The sequence below is a fragment of the Palaemon carinicauda genome, chromosome 39 (genome assembly GCF_036898095.1).
Source record: "Palaemon carinicauda isolate YSFRI2023 chromosome 39, ASM3689809v2, whole genome shotgun sequence".
Lineage (NCBI taxonomy): Eukaryota > Metazoa > Arthropoda > Malacostraca > Decapoda > Palaemonidae > Palaemon > Palaemon carinicauda.
Window position 1 is genome coordinate 4,046,510 of NC_090763.1, and position 12,813 is coordinate 4,059,322.

Here is a 12,813-nt window from a genome sequence, read left to right on the forward strand (position 1 = left end):
ATCTACAGAGTCAGTACAAACCCTTATGTTCACATGACAAGAGTTTTCACTTCTTCATCAAGAGGAATTATCAAAAGAACAAAACAAAAAAAAGAGGCATAGTACATGATCTTGTTCAACTATGGGAAGAGGCTCCGGAAGAATTTAAAATAGAAAAGAAACAGAAGGTTAACCATGGAGTAAAATAAGGAGGAATGATAGAAAGGTGTAATCAGTATTTTGAAAACATCATACGAGAATTTATTATGAAGATTACTTCGAATGACTCGACTCCATGGAAGATGGGATGGAAATCCCGTTTTCTATGCACACGGAAGTCTGTCAATCATAACCTCCAGTATTTTGACCATGTTTCATTGCTATTTTCGATTTTGAATATGGTATTTCTCTTATTAAGGTAATTGGTGTCTTTTATTTTACCCGTTTTCTGTATACTCCCCCCACCCCAACCCTCGATTTCCCATTGTGAAACACCATTATTGTAGTTATTAAGGGGCGGGTAGGGGGGGGGGGGGGGTTATATACGTTGAAAACACTCTAGGAAAGCTAGAAGAATATAGTTTCATATCGAATATCTGACTTCGCATGGAATTGTAATGGAATGGCATTGGGAAGGGGATCGAAGGGAGGAAAGAAAGGAGGGTAGGGATGGAAGGATTGAGAAAGCAAGGCGGAAACGAGGGAGGAAAAGAGGAGGAATGGGAAAAGGAGGGGAAGGAGAAAAGGAGGGAGGAAAGGATGAGGGGAAGAGGAAGGAAAGGAGGGGGAAGGAGGATAAGAGGGAGGAAAGGAGGAGGGAGGAGGAAAAGGAGGGAGGAAAGGAGGAGGGAGGAGGAAAAGGAGGGAGGAAGGGAAGAATGGAGGAAAGGAAAGGGAGGGAGGTAGGGAGAGGTAATCTATTACTGAAATAATTAATGGATGCTAATGCTACTAAATTTTGAGTTATTACTTCTTACAATCAATTCATCAATCCTCAACTCAGCTGTTTTTATCTGTTTAATATTTCACGCAAAAAATTTAGAATTTTTTTTGGTAGATTTATAAAAACATAAATTCGACTTTGGAAAAACACACCCTGTTTAATTCGCTTTTCCACATAAAAAAATTACTTTGAAGTCTACTAGCATATATATATATATATATATATATATATATATATATATGTATATATATATGTATGCATATATATTATATATATATATATATATATATATATATATATATATATATATATACATGTATATGTATATGCATATATATATATATATATATATATATATATATATATATATATATATTATATATATATGTATATGTATATGCATATATATATATATATATATATATATATATATATATATATATGTGTGTGTGTATTATATATATGTATATATTATATATATGTATATATATATATATATATATATATATATATATATATATATATATATATATATATATATATATATGTGTGTGTATTATATATATGTATATATTATATATATGTATATATATATATATATATATATATATATATATATATATATATATATATATATACACACACACAGACACACACACACACATATATATATATATATATATATATATATATGTATGTATATATATGTATGTATGTATTTATATATATGTATGTATGTATGTATGTATGTATATGTATGTATATATGTATATATATGTATGTATATATGTATATATATATGTATGTATATGTGTATATATATGTATATGTATATACTGTATGTATATATATATATATGTGAATATATATATATATATATATATATATATATATGTGAATATATATATATATATATATATATATATATATATATATTCATATATATGTATATATATGCAACTATATGCATATACATATGTATATGTACATGTATATATATTTATGTATATATATGTATTTATACATATGTATATATATGTATATATACATATGTATCTGTATGTATGTGTGTATATATATATATACATATATATATATATATATATGTATATATATATATATATATATGTGTGTGTGTGTGTGTGTGTGTATATATACATACACACACACACACATATATATATTTATATATGTGTGTGTGTGTGTGTGTGTATACACACACACACACACACACACACACACATATATATATATATATATATATATATATATATATATATATATATATATATATATATATACAGTATATGCTAGTAGAATTCGAAGTAATTCAAATTTTCCTAATAAAATGATTGATGCAAAGTTTTTATAGTTTTGAAAGTCTGTCTTAGTGAATTTTAACATATCCGTTTGAAATGTGGAATATAATCATGGTTGTCAACAGATCTTTCTGAAAAGTGAATCTGCGCTCTTCCAAGTCCTTCCAGGGATACACAAGGGGTCGTTAAGATGGAAGCTGTAGAAGATAATCTGATAATCTGCCATAAAAGTCTCACCGACCATAGATTTAATTTCATGACTTCTGAGTCATTTACTAAAGGCAGCTGCTACTGCGGCCACGGTCCAATTGAATTGCTAACATCCAAAAATAGTTGTTGATATACAGCGTTGTAATTATCTTTTTCATGATTCGTAGTGCATCACAAATTGTTCCTGTTGACTTTTTATAAGATTATCCAAGTAGAACGCGTAACCTAAGGTGTCACAAACATGTAAATAATCAAAAGGTCTAGATAGGATTCAAGCATAGAATTATAAGAATGTATATAAGCGTAGCAGCACACACTAACACACAATGTGTGAACACTACATTCATATGTAGCTTACTATGTCTCCCTTTCTTTCCATATACATACATATATATATATATATATATATATATATATATATATATATGTATATGTATATATATGTATATATATATTTATATGTATATGTATATATATTTATATGTATATATATATATATATATATATATATATATATATATATATGTATATATATATATATGCTTATATATATATATATATTTACATATATATATGTATATATATATATATTTACATATATATATGTATATATATATATATATATATATATATATATATATATATATATATATATATATATATATATATATATATATATATATATATATATACATATATGCATCTATATGTACATATATATATATATATATATATATATATATATATATATATATATATATATATATATATATAGTTGATAGATGGGTTCCTCTTGGGAATCGCAATTTAAGTAGGAATAAAATAGTCAATGCTGCTATCATCATCTTTATTCGGGAGCTTTCGACATAACTTATGTCATCTTCAGCCTATCTGCAATTATCATATGTAAAATTAATAAAATTAATAAAATCATCCTAAGTACATAGTTAGGAAGATATACTTTCATGAATTGATCAACTAATTCTAAAATCAACCAATCAAGGAGCATAAAACCTTAAAAAAAAAAAAAAAAAGACTTATTACACACAACCATATAAAAGACTTAATAACTAATATAACTATTCACCCGCAGGAGATGATGACCACCCATCCAGACCAGCAACCCACAGACCAAACGGATCAATGGGTCACCGGTAACTGAACAGGTAAGCCCTCATTCAAGCTGGGTTTTGTCTTAAAAATATATAAAGACTCCAAGATTCTCAGCTGGCTGACGTTACTATGTCTGTCCGTAATTTTGAAATTTTCAATAGAAATGGCATGACCAGATTTAAATGCGTGGTCATAAATAGCGGAAATTGGTTTTTTACTTAACGGTATTTTGGTTCTTACCGATCTCCCCATGTGCTCCGAAATCCTACACTGAAGCTGTCTAGATGTGCTTCCAGTGTAGCACTCATTACAGAGTGCACATTGAAAAGTGTATATGACACCGGAACACAAGGGAGTAGGTAGACTCTCCTTATATTTAAACAGTGAGCCAACTGAGATCTTGTTAGTAAAAATTAATCTTAAATCTATGTGGGGATAACATTTCCCCACAACACTCATAACCTCTGTTCTTAGTCTCTCCGAAACACAACCATAGTACGGAAAGGAGACATATAACTTTTTCTTACTGACTGTTTGAATTGTTAAATTTTGACTGTAAATTTTATCTAAAAACTTCTTGACTTGATTATAATAGAGGTTCAGAGGGAACCCATTGGTAATAAAAAATGATTTTAGAAAATTTTCTTCCTCATGAAACCCCAGATAATTTGAACATACATGATAACATCTATATAACAGTGTTTTTATCGAATTAATTTTGTAGATTTTTGGTTCGGAGCTTAAAAAATGAGTGCTTAGTCCTGTAAAAGTGTTTTTTCGAAATACTGAGGTCTCAAAGGTATTATGTTTCCGAGAGACCAAGACATCGGGAAAAGGCAAAGAATCATCCTGTTCATTTTCTTTCGTAAATCTTATGTTACGATGCTTTGTATTTAAATAATCTAAAAACTGGCTTATATGATCTAAATTTTTGAAAAGTAAAAATGTATCGTCTACATATCGACGGTACAAAAAAGGCTTGAAATCCACAGGACAATCATTCAACCATTTCCCTTCACAATAACATAAAAATATATTTGCCAAGGTTGGTCCACACGGCGATCCCATTGCTACTCCATCTACCTGCTCATATAACTTGCTATTGAACATGAATATGGATGTAGTGGTAGCTAGTTCTAATAGTATTTTAAATTGTTTTTTACTGAAACCTTCGAAAATGTCCTCTGGGTTAGGGAAAAGCTGTTCAAGAATTATCTCCAGTGTTTCTCTTAAAGGAATGTTAGTGAACAAACTTTCAAAACAATTTAAAATACTATTAGAACTAGCTACCACTACATCCATATTCATGTTCAATAGCAAGTTATATGAGCAGGTAGATGGAGTAGCAATGGGATCGCCGTGTGGACCAACCTTGGCAAATATATTTTTATGTTATTGTGAAGGGAAATGGTTGAATGATTGTCCTGTGGATTTTAAGCCTTTTTTGTACCGTCGATATGTAGACGATACATTTTTACTTTTCAAAAATTTAGATCATATAAGCCAGTTTTTAGATTATTTAAATACAAAGCATCGTAACATAAGATTTACGAAAGAAAATGAACAGGATGATTCTTTGCCTTTTCCCGATGTCTTGGTCTCTCGGAAACATAATACCTTTGAGACCTCAGTATTTCGAAAAAACACTTTTACAGGACTAAGCACTCATTTTTTAAGCTCCGAACCAAAAATCTACAAAATTAATTCGATAAAAACACTGTTATATAGATGTTATCATGTATGTTCAAATTATCTGGGGTTTCATGAGGAAGAAAATTTTCTAAAATCATTTTTTATTACCAATGGGTTCCCTCTGAACCTCTATTATAATCAAGTCAAGAAGTTTTTAGATAAAATTTACAGTCAAAATTTAACAATTCAAACAGTCAGTAAGAAAAAGTTATATGTCTCCTTTCCGTACTATGGTTGTGTTTCGGAGAGACTAAGAACAGAGGTTATGAGTGTTGTGGGGAAATGTAATCCCCACATAGATTTAAGATTAATTTTTACTAACAAGTTCTCAGTTGGCTCACTGTTTAAATATAAGGAGAGTCTACCTACTCCCTTGTGTTCCGGTGTCATATACACTTTTCAATGTGCACTCTGTAATGAGTGCTACACTGGAAGCACATCTAGACAGCTTCAGTGTAGGATTTCGGAGCACATGGGGAGATCGGTAAGAACCAAAATACCGTTAAGTAAAAAACCAATTTCCGCTATTTATGACCACGCATTTAAATCTGGTCATGCCATTTCTATTGAAAATTTCAAAATTACGGACAGACATAGTAACGTCAGCCAGCTGAGAATCTTGGAGTCTCTATATATTTTTAAGACAAAACCCAGCTTGAATGAGGGCTTACCTGTTCAGTTACCGGTGACCCATTGATCCGTTTGGTCTGTGGGTCGCTGGTCTGGATGGGTGGTCATCATCTCCTGCGGGTGAATAGTTATATTAGTTATTAAGTCTTTTATATGGTTGTGTGTAATAAGTCTTTTTTTTTTTTTTTTTTTTTTTTTTTTTTTTTTTTTTTTAAGGTTTTATGCTCCTTGATTGGTTGATTTTAGAATTAGTTGATCAATTCATGAAAGTATATCTTCCTAACTATGTACTTAGGATGATTTTATTAATTTTATTAATTTTACATATGATAATTGCAGATAGGCTGAAGATGACATAAGTTATGTCGAAAGCTCCCGAATAAAGATGATGATAGCAGCATTGACTATTTTATATATATATATATATATATATATATATATATATATATATATATATATATATATATATATATATATACATATATACATATATATATATATATATGTATATATATATATATATTTATATACATATATGAATCTATATGTACACACACATATATATATATATATATATATATATATATATATATATATATGTATGTATGCATCTATATATATATATATATATATATATATATATATATATATATATATATATATATATATATAAATGTATAAATATATGTATGTCTGTGTATATATATGTATGTATATATATGTATATATATACAGTATATATATGTATATTTATATATATATATATATGATGTACTGTATATATGATGTATATATATATATATGTATGTATATATATATATGATTTATATATATATATGATGTATATATATATATATATATATATATATATATATATATATATATATAAATATGTATACATACAGTATGTATGTATGTACTGTTTATAGTTTTTTTGATCCTATTTTCCATTGATACATATTATTGTTTACCAGACAAATACACGTGTAGGATTCAAGGCAGATAATATGGATGTCCCATATGACTCATAACCAGCAAGGCAGATATCCTGATGCTCATCTTCTAATCCTTTCTCAGTAACCGTATAAACACTCTCCTTTAAGGAGCTCAACCGACGAGGGATTATTTATGTTTTGACCTGATCGGTGAAGTAAATGTCAAGTGAGTTCATTTCCCTTTATTCCTTGAAGGAGGCTTAAGGATCGACAACACCTATCAATATGTTTTGCTGTCTCCCGCGATGTACTTAGAATATTTCATCTTTACTGATGTTGTGATTTTCTCTCTCTCTCTCTCTCTCTCTCTCTCTCTCTCTCTCTCTCTCTCTCTCTCTCTCTCTCTCTCTCTCTCTCTCTCTCTCTCTCTCTCTCTCTAAATTCGGAGAATCCAATCCGCTTTCAACTTACATCCTGAGAGGGATTTACAACTAGACGATAATTTTGGGATAAAAGGTCGGGTCAATTGACCTGACCTTCTCAAGAGGATTTTGGATGCTAATCTGCGATGAAGGACTCACCGACCATAGATTTTACAAAAGCAGCTGCTGCTTTCAGCAGGGGTCTCAAGGACACATTTTTCGGCTTTAAAACAAAATGCTTTCACTGTCCACTTAATTACTTTTCAGGGGCTGGTTTCCAGTCGTATACAACAGGGGAACCTTACTCTCTACAGGATCTCCAGAGTCATTTTATGTTTGTTAGAAAGCATTGAACATATTACACCAAATAAATGCTCGTTTACTGTTAAATCGTCACCATCAAAACACTAACAGAACAAGGTCTTCAGTTTCCTCTTGAAAGTCTTAATATCTTTAATCATTCGGATATCTCGTGGGAGTCTAGTATATAGTCTTGGGGCCGCACATTTAAAGGTTCTATAGCCTACAGTAGACATATTTCTAGGCTTCAATAGTTTGAAACCATCTGTGACCTTTTTATAAGCACGATTTTTATTACTTCACAATATGTAGCGGTTCTCACAGTTATTTTGGGTGTCCTGTTCTAATAACTTGATGGGTTATTGTACACATTTTAAACTAAAATCTCGCTTTAATCGGCAGCCAGTGTAAATCAATTAGTACATGTGAGATCCTTTTTCGAGGTGGGATAAATTTTATCAGTCTTGCTCTCCTGTTTATTATGTTTTGTAATTTGTTAAGTTGTACTTTTGGTAAATTGTAGTAGAAGTTACAGTAGTCAATCCTGGTAATAACACAGTTTATCACAAGTTTCTTTACAGAATGTTCATACAGGTACTTCTTTTTAAAAGGAATGTTTGTAAGATAATAACCAGCAGTTTTTACTACATTATTTATTTCGGCATTGAAACAAAAGTTACAGATAATACGCCTAGATTACGAACTTTTGTAGAAATCGGGACAGAGTTGTTATTTATGTTAACATAAATATTATCCAAGTTTCTTTCGCTTTTTTTTCTTTTCCACCACCATAAACCCAGTTTTATTTCAATTTAATTTTATTTGTTTGATTGTCATCCATTTCATAACACTGTCAAGAATTTGGTTTAGAGTTTCATTAGTGTCATCTATATCATTTATTGAGAAGTAAAACTGAGCAGCATCTGCAAATAGTTTGAACTTCACACCAAGCTTTTGTAGTATTTTCTATAAACAAATAGTATAGATACAAAACAATAAAGGTTTAAAGGTTCATATGATGAATAAGAGTTTCCAATTTGCACACAGTAATTTCTGTCAACCAAGTAGTCTTTTAGGTATTCGAAAGCTTGATCTTCAATACCGATGGACTGTAGATAATTTAGTAGTAGTTCATACACAAACTGTATCAAAAGCAGCAATACCATATTTGTTTTAATACATCATATCCAACATATTGTTACAACAGAACAGATAGCTGTCTCCGTGGAGTATGATTTTCTGTAAGCAGACTGGTTATCTGGCAAAGAGTGTATTCTTCTGAATAACAAATTAGCTGTTCAAGAATTACGTATTCCAGCACTGTTTAAAACAAAGTATAGATTTCGAAATAGATCTATATGAGCTTGATTCATGATAATCTTAGAGCCCTTTTCAGAGCTGGTGTGATTATCGCCATTTTCTCAGATTTTGGAAACTTACACTCATCGATGCTTGTATTTGCAATTCTCAGTAATTGTGTTACCTAGGCCAGAAAAGTTTCTTTCTCCAATTACTTCAGACATTAGCATTGGATCGATTGATTTACATTGGCTGTCAGTAAAGGCAAGGACTATTTACAAGATATGTCTTATCACTCTCCATGCACTATAATTTGGAAAGCCAAATTACATAAATGAATTGTTAAATGCTTTTCATATTGACGCTTTTATGACTTCAAAACATGGCGTAGGTCGTCATAGATTGAATGAGCCGAGATGTAATTTAGATACCTATAATAGTCCATGAGCCAGGCAAGATTTGACTACCATATTGGGGGACTAATAACCACTATGTTTTTCAGTAAGCTTGGTATATGGGTTGTATGAAAATATGTGATGGACATTGCAGAAGCCCAGCTTAATAGCATTTTGGCGGCCATCTTTAAAGATGGCTGCCCTAACCAATAAATTATTATGTATCTCCAAAGAATGCTTTTTGTTCACTTTTAATTCAGTAGAAACAATACCTAATTGTTATAAATTTGTTGTATATAACAATGCATCAAATGGCACACTTTTGGGGTGTTTATCTGTTATTTATTTGTTTATATCCAGTAAAATATTGTGAGAAATGGGATTTTTCTCTAATTTTTTCATTATTTTGTGCGAATAGTTCCATTTTCATTATATTTTTTTCATGTTTTGCTCATATTCAACCTCTGAATATTGTTATTTGTTGAAATATTAAATGGTCACCACATATTTCTCTGTTCACAGCTTTGTCAAATTAAAAACTAGCGTCATATACATTTATACGTATATTGATATGTATATATACCATTACCTATATATTTAAGTCATTCATTTTGTTCATATTTGCTCACTTATTCAATGCTTTGTCTTTTTTTGTGTCTTGAGAGAATTTAGAAAATAATTAATAAATATTTATAATTATTGACAAAGTTAATATGATGGCGATATATTTGAACGGCCCCTAAATATTTGTTTCTGGCTTGACTTATTTGACTACCAAAATAGCTGATGAAGAAGTTACAACAAAGCGACCAAGAATGGACCCTAAGAGCTGTGTTATATGTGGGAAAGTGTCCACACTGAATGAACTAAGTAGTCCTTAAGATGAAGCCTCCTCGATTACCCTACGTGAAGCTGCAGAAATAAGAAACTTTGAACCAATACTTAGCTTGGCACAAGAATTCCCAAAAGCTTTATCAAGTGTCATCATCATCATCATCATTTCAGCCTTCAAAAGACATTTGTTGGATGTAGGCCTTCCCCAGGTTTCTCCACAGACTTCTATCGCAAGCTATTCAGTGCCACTGTTGCTTATGTTGGTCTAAGTCATCTCACCAGCGGGTTTTTTGTCTTCCTCGGTTTCTTGTGTATCCTCGGGGTGTCCAGAAGGTTGTTCGTGATGTCCATCGGTTGTCTGTCATCCTGGCAATGTGCCCTACCCAGTTCCATTTGAGCTTGCTAATGGTTTCAAGGATATTCATTACTTTAGTTTTTTGACGTATCCATTTAGCTGTTTTTTCTATCCTTCCATGTTAGATTTAGCATAATTCTCTCATGTGCCCTCTGCATTATTCGTAATTTAAGGGAAAGCTTTTTTGTTAGATTCCAAGTTTCGGTCCTATAGGTGACAGTGGGGAGGATAACTGATCATAGACTTTCCTTTTTTTGATGTTTTCAAACAGAATATGCACACCTTATGCACTGTAGATTGAGGGACAGGGCCTTGTCGGGATGATTGCCCAGGCATGAAGGCATCATCTTCTTTGAGTTCCAAACTTTCTTGCTTTCTTAGCTTATCCAGAGCCTTTTTATGATATAGTACACTTGATAAGATGATAGGAATCTTCTTATCTTATCAAGTGTACTATATCATAAAAAGTCCCTGGATAAGCTAAGAAAGCAAGAAAGTTTGGAACTCAAAGAAGATGATGCCTTCATGCCTAGGCAATCATCCCGACAAGGCCCTGACCCTCAATCTACAGTGCATGATAAGGTGTGCATATTCTGTGTGAAAATATCAAAAAATGTGAAACATACAAATACCAGGGAGCCATTAAAACCAGCAGTTGAGCTAAGAGCTGATAAAAGGATTAGGGACATTGCCACTCAACATATGGATGAAAGAATCCTTGCTATCACATCAAGAGACATTGTTGCAGCAGCGGCACACTATCATAAATCCTGTTACAGAGGCTACACTCGTACTAAAGCTGAAAAGAGTGATGACAACCAGAAGGAAGAGGATCCTTCCCCGAAAGTGGAGAAAGCAGCTATGAAAATGTTGAGTGAATTTATTCGTAATGATCTTTTCAATAAACCACGAATTCTTCCCTTAACTGAGCTCACATCAAAGGCTATAACCTAAACTTAAGGCTGAGTTTGGAGAGGCATTATATTTCTTCACCATATCGCGCCTGGTCTATCTGAGACCTGGCAATTTGTCGTACGAATCAGTCATTAATGAAAATGTACTGTTAAAGAACAAACTTCAGGCATATATCGAAAGTGATGACTTCGTTTAATAGTCAAGATTGCCCAGTTTTTACGCCATGAAATAAAATGTGAAATACCAGAACAAACATGGCCTCCACACCCTCAAGAACTTAATGAAGGATATTTGCCAATACCAGACAATCTCATGAAGTTTCTCTGCATCTTACTTTGTGGAAAAGAACAGGCACACACCTTGCGTGTTAATAGGTTGTCATGGTCTATTGCTCAAGACATTATCTCTGGTAACATGAACAGACTGAACCTGAAAACCTTCCACAACATGAAGAAAGGAAGAACTATCAAGACTGAAGTAATGCTCAAGGCAGATCGCCGGGTTTTTGGTAACATGCTTCTGATAGCACAGAACTGTAAGTTGGACATGTTAGATTTTTTGAGTCACCCTCTTGGTCCTCTACCATGACCACTAGCTAATGCTGATGGCACTATAAAGAAAACCAATAAGGCTGTTTTGGGGAAGCATTTGGAAGGAAAAGTACATCCAGCAGAAGAAATAAGTGAGCCTCATGCTACAGTTATTGATGCCATGGCTCTCATTCAAAAGATCCAAGGAGAGAATCAGATAAAGTGCTTAGCCAGATTCTTTATGTAAGCCAAAAAAGTAAAAGAATTGATATAGTGTTTGATATCTATACAGACCAATCAATCAAGACTGCTGGACGGGGAAGCCGTGGACATGGTTCACAGATGGGTATAGCCAAGGTCCTTTAAAGGACCTTGGGTATAGCATTTAAGCAGATTAGACCAGGCCATAAGATAAAGAATTGGAGGAGGCTGCTCACTCGTACCTGGCTGAAAGCTTGAAAGATCCAGAGAATTGAGTAAAACTTGGAGAGGAAGTCATGTTTGTAACATTTGGAAACAAATGTCTGAAACTCACCCGGAATGACTGTCAAATAGTTGAAGAACTGGCATCAAGTCAAGAAGAAGCTGATACTCGTTTGCTTCTACATGCTAAGCATGCAGGAGAAGAATTCAACTCACTGCTATTAATATCAGATGACACACAAGTTTTAATCATTTGTCTTGCTCTAAGCCATCTGATAAAGAGTCAAATATTCATAAGAAGGGGCACTAAACTGCGCATCAGACCGCTTGACACCAGCAAATTGAGTAGTGCTATTGGGGATGGTGTGAGAAATGCGTTATTGGCCCTTCATGCATGGACTGGATGCGACACTATTAGTGTGTTGGCTGGACAAGGCAAGCTGAAGGCATTAAAACTAATCATTCAAAACCGGAAATATCAAGTGGCTTTTTCTGAACTTGGTTCAAGTTGGCAGCTTT